Genomic DNA, 13,482 nt, shown 5'->3' on the forward strand with positions numbered 1-13,482 from the left:
GGCTCTGCACATCAGCACTTCAGAGAGCAATTATTTTCTGTTTTCCTCAGCTTTGTAACTGATGAGAAAAGTGTGACTTCTTTCCCTGGTGCAGATTATGTGCTGCTGATGATAGAGGTGTGGGGATTAAAGGAAAACCAACTAACTGTAGTCTTCGGACAGTTAACCTCACTTGAGGAATTTGTATTTCTTCAATGCTTCTCTCTTAAGTGCAAAAAAGTTTGGACTCAGCATGAATGGAAGAGAAATTCATTGAGGCAGGTTCTCTCAAGGTCTAGCATACATTTGCTTTACTAGCATGGAAATACAAGGGTTTTGTGCCCAGCAGCTGAAATACTGAAGCCTTCCTGTATGGCTTGGCTTCATACCAACCCAACTGAGAAGCTGCGTAGGGGCTGGACCTGGTTCACACACTTCTTTTCCAACCTCGAAGTTGTTTCTCCCTGACCAAGAGCTTCTGCAAATAGGGAAGTTGCGCAAGTGGGATTTTACAGCTGCTTTTTGTACCCTGGCAGGGAGAGCAGTGAAGAGCAGGACAGATCTTGTGCTGAATCTAGGGCAGAGTTCCTCCCCCAGAAACCGCAGAGATTTGCAATTTTGTATTAAGCTGATGTGAGTCATGTAGCCTCAAAGGGAGTCAGGAATGGTTGACAGAAGGACTGGGATTTCTAACTCCTTTCTACTTCCAATCTTGAGAAGATCTGAACTTTCCTTCAGCTCTACCTGTCCAAACCGTTGTGTCCATGCTCACTATCATCTCACTGGTGTGTTTGCTAGTGCAAAGAATATGCTTGTCACGGTTAAAATGCAGGCTCTTGCTCTTGGATGCATCTGACCTGTGAGAGTGCCTTGCAGGGAGGGAAGGCATTTCTTCTTTTTTAATTCTGGTAACTTCAGTGTCAAAATTTCTGACATTCCCATTTTGGGATTTTTCACATTTATATTAGGAATGGGAAAAAAAGAAGAAGGAGGAGCAGAGTGCGATAAAACACGGCAGTGAGAAGAGGCAGACGCCCTCACCATACACAGACTGAGAGACTGCTTGGGAGACAGTTCTCATTCCTTCTTTTTTTTAAAATTTATTTTTCAAGTGATCTGTGAAGACTGTGGTGGTCTGGGTGACCCAGGCAGGGAGAGACTTTTTACAGCACACCTGGGGCCAGACACAACCACAGTGGAGATGGGACAAGGGAGCAGACTGCACAGTGGCTCAACCATGATATGAGGGTAACCACAGCTTTCTTAATCCCCTGGTAACCACCCCATTTTACCCCTAAATCGTGAACCAGAAGATGGGGAAAGGATTTCCTGTCACCCATTTTGTTCTTGAACTCTCCATCAGTTGGTGTGAGAGACACCCATCCCTTGGGTGGGGTAAGACGTGGCACAAAATGCATTTTGAAGATGTCGTGAACAGCCAGGAGATAGGATTTGGTTAGAGCTGGATCTATGTGCACGATGGGAAAGAGTATTAGAATTAAATATTCAGCTTTGAAAGAAAATTTTGATTTGCCTGTTTTCCAAGTTTGCTTTCTGCAAGTGTAGGAATTGCCAGAACCCCTTTTTTTTTACCCCTAGATATTCACCTATTTCAATTCTGATGTGTACCATCAACTGGAAAATTCAGGCAGGACACATGCAAATGGTAAATTGAAATATGCAGGTGTGGCTACAATCCGAAATTCATGCCCTATTCATTTTTCAATGGCTGAGATTGCAACCCACATGTCATACAGAAAGGTTTGTTTCTCTGGCTGCAGCATAAATTGTGTAATTCATTATAAATATTTGCAATTCATAGTTCTAATAACTTACAGTTTGGCATATCATTCATTGAAAGGACTTGGGAATCATTCTGAATAATGAGTGGATAGGAGAATTTACAATGAGCACTCAACTAACGTATGGCAAAAATGAGTACAATAATTAACTGCAATAGATACGGATTTCTGGATGGCTGTAACATGTGTTCAGGAGTTCTGTGCAGCACGAGACTGAAAGCAAAATGCCATAATCATCTGAAAAATGTTGCCTTCCCCTTTAAACATATTGCTTCCATATCTTTTGTCATGCATAGATATTTATTCAACACAAAACAACAAAGTCATGCCTTTATGAGTCATTAAAATCTCATACTGCACAAGTGGATGGGAACCCATATCAGCATTGCCTGAATTCTTGGATAAAACAAGTTCTGAAATTTTGCCACAGCAAAGAAGATGACTTTGGGTAAAATATAACTGAGCAATAATCAGAGTAGATGAAATCTGGAACGTCTGGGTCAAGGAAGTCACTTTGGTATATTCCCCATTTCCTCTCAGAAGTGCACTGTTCAGCAGAGCACAGTATTAGTCTCTTCAGGGAAAGCTATAGTGAGTGGTTTATTTACTCTTTTTCCATCACAGAGAGGTCTTGTCAGACAGGACTGATGCCAATTTTACTTCTCCGAAGTAAAACACATCCTGATTTTCCTTTTAGAACAGCCAAGAGAAACAAAGTGAAAAAAAAGAAGCATGCAGCTTGGGGGGCTGGAAGTTCATCATCTTCATAAATACAAAATTAAGTAAATAACCCAGTCAGCCCACACTCATGTCAGCTCTCTAAAGGTGCACAAAATGCTGGGAGAAGCGTGCAGTAAATCATTGCATGCAGCCAGCACTCAACGCCAGAACACCGCTGTGGAGTCTTACTGGTCCCTATAGGGAACATGAGTAATTGTGCCAGTAAATCTCCTGAACTGCAGCGAGCCCCAGTGCTTCCTTGCTGCTGTTGGAACAGGCAATGCAGCAACTCGGGTCTCCAGTTTTCAGAAGTTTAGCAACTCCACGGCTTACAGATCTGTTGGAATAAAAATAAATCCACCCTGGTTGTAGGCAAGAGAAGGTCAGAGCTGCCGTGGGGTGAAAGAAAAAGTGATGTGCGCCTCTCGGCAATGCTTCCCCAACGGGAGTGCACAGGGGTGGTCCTGCCTCATGGCTCAGTCCCCTACACATCCCTTGCACAGAGCTGCCCCAGCTCTGAGCTCGACGCCCATCCCGGCACATGCATACTGTGAAACGTCTGCTGTAATTTGAGGGGAGACCCGTGGCAGTGCCAGCGCTCTCCGCACAGTGAGGGGAGCTCCACGGGTGCCCAGTGCACCCACTGCCCCGGCTCCGCGCAGCCAGACCCTCCTGTTGCAGGGGTTTGACATGTGGGATTGGCAGGAGGGTCAGGGCTTGAGGGAGAATTTGCACATGGGTTTAGCTTTGTGCTGCAGCTCCCAGTCCGTAAAGGCAAAAGTAGGAGCTCTTCCTTTCTCCTCGCTTTTTCCTGGCCAGGAGCAGAGGTGACTTTGGGCTAGACCACTACGTATAGGCGGGATGGATGGGCTGATGGCACTGCATTACTTTATGCAGCTTTAAAACCGTGAATAAGTTAGAGACTTTCCCCCTTTGTTTACAAGGTAGCTTTTCACAAGGACGAGCAGCCATCCTAAAACTCTCCTGGCTTTGCAAGGCTGCTAGCTCAGAGCCCCATCTCCCCTTGCTTCTGGGGGTCTTCCTGACACCCCAACATGGAGGACCCCCCTGCCTGAGGGGCAGCCTGGGTGCTGCCTGCAGCAAATACACATCAGGATGCCCAGATGTCCACTGCTATGGAATCAAAGCAATTTGTGTCTTTTCAAAGATGTTTTGAATGACCATGCCTTTTCAACAGCTTTCATTTCGCAAGGTCATTAACTCCATCAGTGTTCAGTCACGTCCTCACAGGTCAAATCCCTGTGCCACCACGCACTGTCCCCTTCTCCTGTGGAGTCGCCTTCACAGAAACAGGGGTATTTGGTGGCTGTGGCATTACAGATCCTCCGTTTCTGAGCTCCGGGGCTGAGGAATGGCTTCACAAGATGGGTTAAAGAGTGCTCTGGTTTCCCTGTGCATCCAGGCATGGATATGGGCTGAATCACACACCAGGTTCAGTGCCCGGCGTGGGTCATTTCCCTTGTGTTTGTAGGGCTTGTTTGTGGGTCATTTCCCTTGTGGATGGAGCAGCAATCCCGTCCCGCCTGCGATGGTGGGATTTTGTGGGCAGCAGTTGTGGCTTGACTCAGAAAACACTGAGGTTAGTTACTCAGAGCTGCTTTCTGATGAAACTGTCAGGTCTCTCAAGGATCTGGGTTTGCAAGTGAAAAATCTCCTCCTGTTCTGCCTCCTCCTGTTCGTCTTATCTCTTATCCTTCCTTAGGCACTAAGACAGCCGCAGAGACCGCAGAGCTTCCCGAGGCAGAATAACACACTTGCTGCCGGGGGTCGGAAAGCCCCCGCGGCTCCCACCGCTCCTCCGCAGCAGCAGCAGCCGTGGGCTGGCGCCAGCAGTGGGGCTTTCCCACCCCAGCCCAGCCGAGCCTCCAGCTGCCAGCCTGGCCAGCACAGCCCCCCTGTCCTCTGCTCGCCTGCCTCCTCTCCGGCTGTCCCGGGGCAGAGTCGTCCCTTGGCGTTTGGCAAGCCGAAAGCTCTCCCAGCGCAGGCGCTTCGTCAGCAAAGGTGCATTTAGCTTCAGACAGGGGGGGCGCGTGCCTTCGTTATTGCATTTTCCCGTGGGAGAGTGGTGGCCGCTGGCACCGGCAGAGGTGTTTTGGAGGAAGGAGGGACCGCAGCAGCAAGCGCGGGGGGACAGGTCGGACACGGCCAGGACAATATCTCAGCCCTCCCTGCTGAAGTCCCTAAAAATAATTTCCGCAGCAGCAGAGAGGAATCTGAGCCCAGGTCTGCTGCTGCTACATGACGCTAAATATTTGTCTCCCCTTTGTTTTCGCTCCTTCTCTCTCACACACGTGCACGCATTCATGGAAATGACTAATTACGTAAACTAGAGGGAAGTTATTTCTGGAAAGGAGACGTTTACAGGCTGTGTTATCAGGCAGGTGTTACACCCCGCTCTGTTCGTGACGTTGGAAAGAGCACGGTGCGCAAGGGCTGCAGCGAGAGCCTGGAATTCAGCTCCAGGCTGCAGCAGCAACCGGCCAGGCTGGGCAAGGAAGGGCTTTGGTGCTGCTTTAAAAAAAAAAAAAAAACAAATCATAGAATCATAGAATCGTTTAGGTTGGAAAAGACCTTTAAGATCATCCAGTCCAACCATTAACCTAACATGACCAAGTCCACACTAAACCCATTAAGGGTAGACTAGACTAAACCATGTCCCAAAGTGCCACGTCCATCCGTTTTTTGAACGCTTCCAGGGATGGTGACTCCACCACCTCTCTGGAAAGAAAATGAGATATTTCAGTACATGCACAAATTTTCTTGGACAAACTCACAAAAGGCTCTGATCTTCACCTGGCCCAGAGGTGAAAGATTAAGGTTTGGGTTCAAACTCAGGGTGTCCTGACTGCCCTCAGCTTCAAAGCCAGCTATTTGCATTCCTCATTCACTCTGCTATGCTGCCTGGAGGCTCCAGCAAATTAGTTGAAAGGGTAAAATTCAATATTTATTGGTTCTTCCAGAGTTTCTGAAATGTTTTTTTTTAGTTTTGCTCTTAAGGAGAAATAGGCAAGCAGCCGGTAGGCACCTGGGTGCACAAAACTCACAAACAGACCCAGCGAGGGAATAAAAACCATCAATAACAAACATGCTATTTTAGCTTGGTTTGACCAAATTTGAAATTGATGTGGAAGTGAATCTTCACTGTGACTCAGTTTTTAAACAGAAAGGATGCATGTCTTTGATTTAAATTTCTTATTTTAATTTTAGCACTAACTACAACATGAATACCCTTCTAAAAAGTTTTTTCCCCTTTACACAAACTGAACAGATTTTTCTGTAGATGTTCTGTCATTTTTTTCTTATCACTGAAGTATCATTTGAAAAAGCATTCCAGTGGCAGGATACTACTGCCCAAAGATGCACAGTTATTTAGAAAAAAATCAGGCCATGAGGGTTAAAATTTCTGACTGGCAGGAACTGCCTGGGAATTTTAATGATCCTGCAAGATGGCTCAGAGCTTTGACATATGTTATCGTCTTCTTCACTACAAGTTCATTAGCCCCAAGATGGATTATTCAGACTTGGTCTGCTCGTTCCTTCAATGCCTCATTGCTCGTTGTTTTACACTGGATTTCCACAGGTCATTTTGGAGGCACAGCATCAGCAGCATATATTTTGCTGTGCTTGTGAGACTTGGAGCAATTACAGGCTGCTAAGCTTTAGGACGTGTGTTGTAATTTTTCCAACAGTCGCCTTATTAATGGGACCAGTAGCCATTCACTTCACCCCTTTGTGAATGTGCTGATAAAGCACATTCCCACTAAGTTCTTTTTAGGAAGTTTCTGAGCAAAAGCTTGAGAAACACAACAAATTATTACATCCTCCTGACATCTCCATCCCCTGCAAAGTTTGCTTTTCTATGTAATTCCTCTCTTTGACAGGAGTTTAGCGGAAACTCCCCATTGAGAGACACAAATATTTTTTGTTTTCAGAAAAGCTGAAGAAATACTGCTAGGGTGCAGCTAATATCTTTGTATATGTTTGGGCTGGGATTTTGATTTTTGTCCTTGATGCTAGGGATTTATTTTGCTTCATCTTAGCAAATAGATGCAAACATTATGTTTGCATGCAAACCATCATGCTCCCGTGATTAAATTAGTCTCATTAGCAGGCCTGTGGGCAGCCACCCTCAGCTGACTGTACCCTGCAGGCACATTATCACATTGCTCTGTGGTGGCTGGAGGACCTGAACGAACGTCCTCTTCTGCGCCTGGGAGAGCTCTGTCCTTGGGGACCCTCCAGTGCTTAGCAAGAGGCACATGAGAAGCTAATGAAATTTTTCATTTAATAGACATAAATCTGTTGGTGGACTTGACTTTAAATTGCAGTAGTGTCATTTTCCGTCAGCTGTAGGTGCCTGGATAAGCCATGCTGACATCCTTGGGTGCTGTCCGGCGGCCCTTTTCACCAGTCTCGTATACTTTCCTCGTTACAAGTCTGCAAGCACAGCATTAGGCATGGCCAAAAGTGCACCCCATACAGCACGAGCACTGCTGGAAGGGTATCGAGCAGGTGGTCCCGTGGGTCACTCTGCAGGCTGCTCTTCCCACCGTGGTACAGAGCCATGCTGAGGAGAGAAACCTTGTGAGACCTCTCTGTCCCACGGCGTGAAATATTATATCAGCCGAAACAATTTAAAAATGGTGACTTCAGGGGTGACAAAAAGTATTTCGTTCATTTTGGCGTAGCCCCAGAGCCGAGCCCTCTGGGCAATGCAGCTAGAGATTGCTCAAGATGTGTTTTCCGTTCCGATAGTTTCAGTTCAAGTATCAATTCCCCATGCCAGCAGCAGCGGCACTGTGCGGCTCCGTACCACAGCCCGAGCGTGGCGGGCTCGTTTCGTCTAGCAAAATGGAGGCTGAGAGGGGATCTGATTGCTGTCTGTAAATACATCGGGGCGGGGGGTGAAGACTGGGAAGGGAGAAGAGTTATTTAAACTAAGGAATAATGCTGTCACAAGGACAAATGGATATAAAGTGGCCAGGAATAAATTTAAGCATGGAATTAGATGAAAGCTTCCAGCCGTCATGGCAGTGATGGTTTGAAACCACCTCTTAGTAAGACTAGTGGGGGGGGGAGCGTCTAATTTTTAACAGGCTGAAGCTTGATGAATTTACGAAAATCATCTCATTATATGATATGACTGTGATAGCAGGAAACTGCCTCTGGACCCCACAAACCCCAACTTTGGCCTTAATTCTGACCCTTGTGGAAACCAGAAGCAGAGCTGAACTGCTTTGGGTTTTGTCAATACCTGACCACACTGCCTAGGTAAAGCGCAGCTTTCTCCCCCATCCTGCTGATTTTTGTATCCATCAGGGAACAATGAGAGAAACAGAAATTGTCCCCATTTCTCAAAGGACCTCACAGGCCGGGTTCCCGTGCTTCCTACCTCACCATTCCCCTCTGGGCAGTGGGTGCAGTGCAGTATTTCCTGCTAGCTGGTGTGTGGGCTTTTCAAGATCATAACCGTGTGGATCAGCAGCTTGGTATCCTGAGGTTGCCTCTGTCTCGTTCCCACGATCCGGGTTTGGCACAAAATTGCACCCAAAGATAAATGGGAAGGAAGAACAATGTCCTTAAATGATAGTGTTCAGACTGTTTGATATAGAATATGATACAAAAAAAAAAATCTGAAAAGACAGGGTAATGTCTGTACCACTGGTAAACATGAGATTATGAAAAGTAGATCTCGGTTCTCCAAACCAATTTTATGAGGTTGTAATTTGCAAGAAGCGTGACATGTTTGACTTGGTACCTACATCAGCATGGCATGTATTAACTAGATCACCCCCACAGTTTGTAAATCATAATAAAATTACCATCTTCTAGCAGGTATATTTGTAGTCAGGATTCTTAAGGAACAGGTCTTGGCCATAAGCTGTTTACTTTCAATCTCTGCTCTGGAGAAAAACAAATAATTGCTGATAACATATGCAGATAGTACAAGATTAGAGGACTGACAGTAATAAGAGAGAGCAGCACGGGGCTACTCTCTGCTCTGAATTATGTGGTTAACTGAGCACAAGGAAGAGGTTTCCACAGAGTTACAGAAACATGGTCTTTATGGCTGTGCCTCTTGGCATGCTGAACACCACCTCAGGCCGCAGGCTAATCTAATAAACAGCCAGTGTGAAACAGGCTTTGATGCTGAACACCAGCTCCCGCTTGATACCGAGCCTGACGGGTGAAGGCGGCCGTTCCCGCAGACACAGAGCCAGCGCTGCCCGTCTGCCCCGTGCGGGCAGTGGGGTGCCACGCTCCGGAGGGAGCCTGGGAAAAACAGAGTGGGATTAAAGGTTTCAAAAAGAGGCTGTAGCAAAACAGTCCAGGCACATAAACTATTTGTCTTGTACTAGAGAAGGTAGAGACATCAGTGTCTGTTTGGCATACAGAAGTCTGATGCACAGATGTGTAGCAAGGGGCTGTCCTCAGCCCCTTTGCTTTCAATCCATTGCTTTGTTGCACCAGCACCGAGGGCACCCAGCCAGGAGCAAGTTCACCGTTTTGCTGGGTGCCGTGCAATTTCAGAGGGGAAAGGCAGCCCGCACGCCTGGCAGCCGTGCCTAGGACAAGCGAGGGACAGGCGGCGGCAGCTGGGGAGCAGGGGGACACCGCGCGGCACCGAGCTGGCAGGCTGGACCACAGCCTGAGCCGATCAGCTCTCAGCACTGTGTGGCTTTGTAAGTAGCCGGAGTATTTTATTGCAGCCCAGTGGGGGTGATGACTGAAATAAAGGAGAAAACAACTTCCACCTCTGTCCCTGAGGTGTTAGCAGAGGCAGCACAAGTGTATTGGCTTGCATTTCGTTCAGCACACGGGCTCTCAGTGACCTTGACATAACCTCCACTACTTCTCTAAATACATCTGTGGTGCCTTTGCTCTTATTTCCCAGTTTCTTTTCAGAGTGGGTATGTAATGGCATGTACAGTACATACAGATGTCTCATTCTGCCATTGAAAGCTAGCCTGGACAAAGTGGTTAAAAATAGTACAGGGGGACAGTCTTGTACCAGGGAAAAGGCTCAGACTGTGGAATTAAGAGTATAGCACTTATTCGGATTTCCCCTTTGTGATGTTGTTAATCTTAGTGAAGAGATAATTTGGTTTTCACTGATATTTTGTTAGCTGCAAACTTGAAAAGCTATTCTATAAAAATGTAGGAGATCATTAGACTCAATAACAACTAAAAAAAAGAGTTTTGTAATTTCTTGGAAGAGCTGTCTTGTAATTTTTTATGAAGCTTTGCCAATATTTACAATCAAATTTATGTTCCAACTTCCCTTGGCATCAGTCTTCTCCACAGTAACAGCCTTCCAGTGTAACATTCACAAATACTGTGACTGGGAGTTGTGAAGGATCACGAGCAGACACAGAGAGCTATAAATATCAGGAGGTACATGATAGCTCAAACAGGAGATCCAGGCTGAGTCAGGTAGTGCAGGGTGAGATTACACACGCTGCTATGCAGGATGCAAGAGCAGAGGAGCCCTTGGGTCTGGGAATTTAGACGGTCCACAACAGCAGAAGTTAACACCATAAAAACAGAGTTGCACACATGGCAAAGGGCTTGACCATGTGTTGTTCTGTGCAGCATCAAACAACCTACAAACTAAAAGATGGGACATCATCATCTGCGCAACCATCTTGTCCTTCCTTTCCCCTCTCCCTCATCTGAAGAAAGATGTGTGTATTTCTGTATCTCCTGAATTCTACAAGGAGGTGAATGCACAGGGCACCCTGTGGCAGCTGGTGGCACACAAAGCTCCTCCAGGCAGCTGACGTGCTGCCCACAGAGGCTGAATCCACCCTGGGCAAAAGCATTTGCAGCGGCCAGGACGTACAGCCAGCACGGCAGCGCACACGGGGCTGTGCAGAGGGCAAAGCGGCCGCAGCCGCAGCCGGGCTGGTGGGAAGCTGCAGTAACAGCTCCTTCTTCCCTTCCCTTTCCTCACTGTCGGGCCGCTTCCCCACGCCAGTTGCCTGCATCCACCTTCCACTGATGTTCCCATCGCCAAGCCCTGGACCACTCAGCCTTCTCAGCTCTCCTCCAGCAGCTCTCTTCTCACTGTTGGAAGTGCAAGGTTAAAAAGGAAAACGGGGGAGAAAGGGTAGAGAGCTAAGGCCAGTGTTACAGCCCAGCTGACTGCTTCAGCTAGTGAAAAATGCACATGCACTTGCCGCTGTGCATACACGGGCGCCAGTGCCAGTGGAGGTTTTGGCCCCTTTTACTCGACAGTGACACAGGCACATCTCTAGGCTTTTTTCTGTTCTAGTGTAGCATCATCCCGAGGGGAAGGGTGGGGGAGCTCCTGAGAGCTGCCAGGCTGTTTGGCTGCGGCATTGCTTTTGGGCTCCCACTGCAGAAACACCCCGGGGCAGGCAGCGCCACGATCGATCGCGGATACCAGCTGCTTCCCACATCATTTAAGATCCAAACATCAGAAAAAAGAATCCCAAAGGCCAAGAGCTGTAAAAGAGGAAGGGAGACTCCAGCACAGTCTGGAAGATAAAGAGCAGGATTTGCACCATTAATTGTAGCCACAAAAGCTGTGTGGGGGTGGGTGCTTATGGCAAGACATGGTAGTCAGGATCCTGTCCGAAGCTGTGCTCACTAAGATACAGCTCCTGCTCTGCCCCCGTTGTAGTTTTGGGAAGGCAAAGCGTGCCTGTGCTTACTGAAGCAACCACCAGCGTTACCGCATACAGCGTACCTCCAGCTTGCGTGGGGGTGGACTTATTTTTTATTGTGGGTGTTTTCTAAAGTTACTGCTGAAGCCTTTCTTTGTATTTGTAAATGCAATAGGCTTTTTATTGAGGTTGGGTTGTCCCCAGGGTAGGAAGTCGAGACACTAATTTCTTTTCTCTCAGCTGTCACCTGTGAAGTCTGGGGTAAGGTTCCTCCTCCCACCCCTTCCCTGCTTTTTCTTTCCTAGGGATCTGTGCTAAATTTAAAAGCTGAACAGTTTTAAGATTTTTTTTTTTCTTTTGACACTTCAAAATTCTTCTGCAAAAAGGTTAAAGTCTAGGGAGAGGGCATGGGGTGACCTTGGCTCCCCCCGCCCTGCTCAGCATCACACCGGCTCCCTGGGATGCTGCAGCGCTGCCTGCGCCACGCTGGGCTGTGCGGGCAGCATGTGCGCATCGCCCCTTCCCTGGGCCTCGCTGGCTGTACAGCTGTCCCCCCTACCAGCCAAGCCCCGCGAAACCCGCTGCCAAAACAAACTGCCCATCCCAGTACAAGCCAGCTCCCATGGGGACTCCTGCCCTCGGATAAGCTGATGCTGGCATCTGCGCTGCACCCTGTGTCAGAGGAGGCTGTTACCATCCTTCACCCAAACAACACTTGGCTTGCCAATAAGCAGGACACTGCTGAAGCCTGGTACACAGCTCCAAAAATGCCTCACCAGAGGAAACTCAGAACTTGTGATAAGCGAAAAGCTTCTTGTAATTGTACCGAGTGGAATCAAGATATTTATCTTATTTCCTACGGAGGAAAGAGGGGATTAGGGTTTTAAAATACCACAGTTTCCTTCAATTTTAGTAAGGTAATCTCTTTCAATATGTCTGTATATTGGAAAAAGAGATTAGAGCCAAGATAAACCCCTTTTTGTTATTTGGCCTAATACAAGATTCAAGATCAGAGCTTCTCTTCTGCATCGGTTTGTTTCTGGTAGGGAAGCCAAGGCGCTGAAGGGCACCTTGAGCTTGGAAGCAACTGAAATATCAACTCATTTTTGTCTATTTTTAATCGCATGACTTGTGCTTTGGGTAATGAAGGCAACTGATGTGTTCTGGTGGGGCACAGTCCCGGTTAAGGCTTTCTTTCTGGGATTTACTTTTGCTGTTTGTTGCCCTGGTTTATATCTCCTTAGGGAATGCCTAACCCCTGGTTCAGTAGCTCCCCATTTGCGGTATGACCCATGTAATTTGGAGGTTTCTGGGAGAGCCCTTTCTGCAGGAAACGGTGGGGATTTTGTACTCCATGGGCCATCCAGGGAAGCTGGGCTCAGTCCAGTAACTCCAGGAGCTGCCTGCCCATGCCATCCTGCATCCTGCCTAGTCTTCTGTATATCACCAGCAAAGCCTACGTAACCAAACCCCTGGCTCAGCCCCGTTACTCTGTGCAAAGCCTCTCTTAATCTGTTTATTGTTTACGAAAAATGGAAAGTAACTTGGTTTACAGAAGTTTGCGGCAATCCAGCTGACAGTAGCCCTCCAGTGCTGTCAGAAGATGATGCTGGAAGGAAGGGTGCTGTTAGGAAAAGCAGAAGAGGGGAAGAAGCCACAGGGATGGCTGGTCCTGCTGCAGGTCAGCATTCTTCTCTGTGCAATTATTGTTGGGTTTCACTTCACTGTCTGTCTGATTCAAATGGAAACTTTAAGTAACTTACATTAATTGTTGTCTCTTCCAATTAAACCTCTCCGGTCTTGGACATGCATGACCGTTCCTTATTTCTCTCTTCTTTGCGCAGCCAGTTTGCATAATGAACAGCGTGTCCCCAGCGTTTTGCAATCGCTGGCCTGGAACAGGAACACGATTTCCACATGGAGCCTTGGAGAGCTCTGACAGCTCTCCCAAGGGCTTCAGGAATGCCTCCCTTGCTGCAAAGCCCCGCCATCTACTGCCGTTCTCCCATCTGCTTCCCTCCTGTCCAGCATCTGCAGCTTTCCTCAAAGTTTCTTTTCCTCTCTCCTGCAAAAGATAGTGCAAGGAAACAGCAAGGGAGTGCATGACAAAAATAGGAAAGTCATCTGTCTGGTGGGACTCACTCAGTAAAGATGGGCTAGATTTCCACACATTTACTTTTTCATCCTTCTAGGTCTCCTGACAGTAAAAGCAAGCAGCTCTTGTTCTGCACAAAGTGATTTGAATGGCAATTTTAATTGGTTTGGAGGCCTTGATGAAAAAGCAGGACATTATCTGTTGTGAAAAGCTCTAATCTGATTTCACTTGAGCC

The 13,482-nt window shown here is 47.4% G+C and overlaps 1 protein-coding gene across 1 annotated transcript in view; it reads left to right on the forward strand.

The window, feature by feature from the left end:
- HTR4 (5-hydroxytryptamine receptor 4) overlaps positions 1-13,482 on the forward strand; it is a 117,519-nt gene that overhangs the window by 65,402 nt on the left and 38,635 nt on the right. The gene's annotated exons all lie outside the window — the stretch shown is intronic.

The sequence above is a fragment of the Pelecanus crispus genome, chromosome 8 (assembly GCF_030463565.1).
Source record: "Pelecanus crispus isolate bPelCri1 chromosome 8, bPelCri1.pri, whole genome shotgun sequence".
Classification (NCBI taxonomy): domain Eukaryota; kingdom Metazoa; phylum Chordata; class Aves; order Pelecaniformes; family Pelecanidae; genus Pelecanus; species Pelecanus crispus.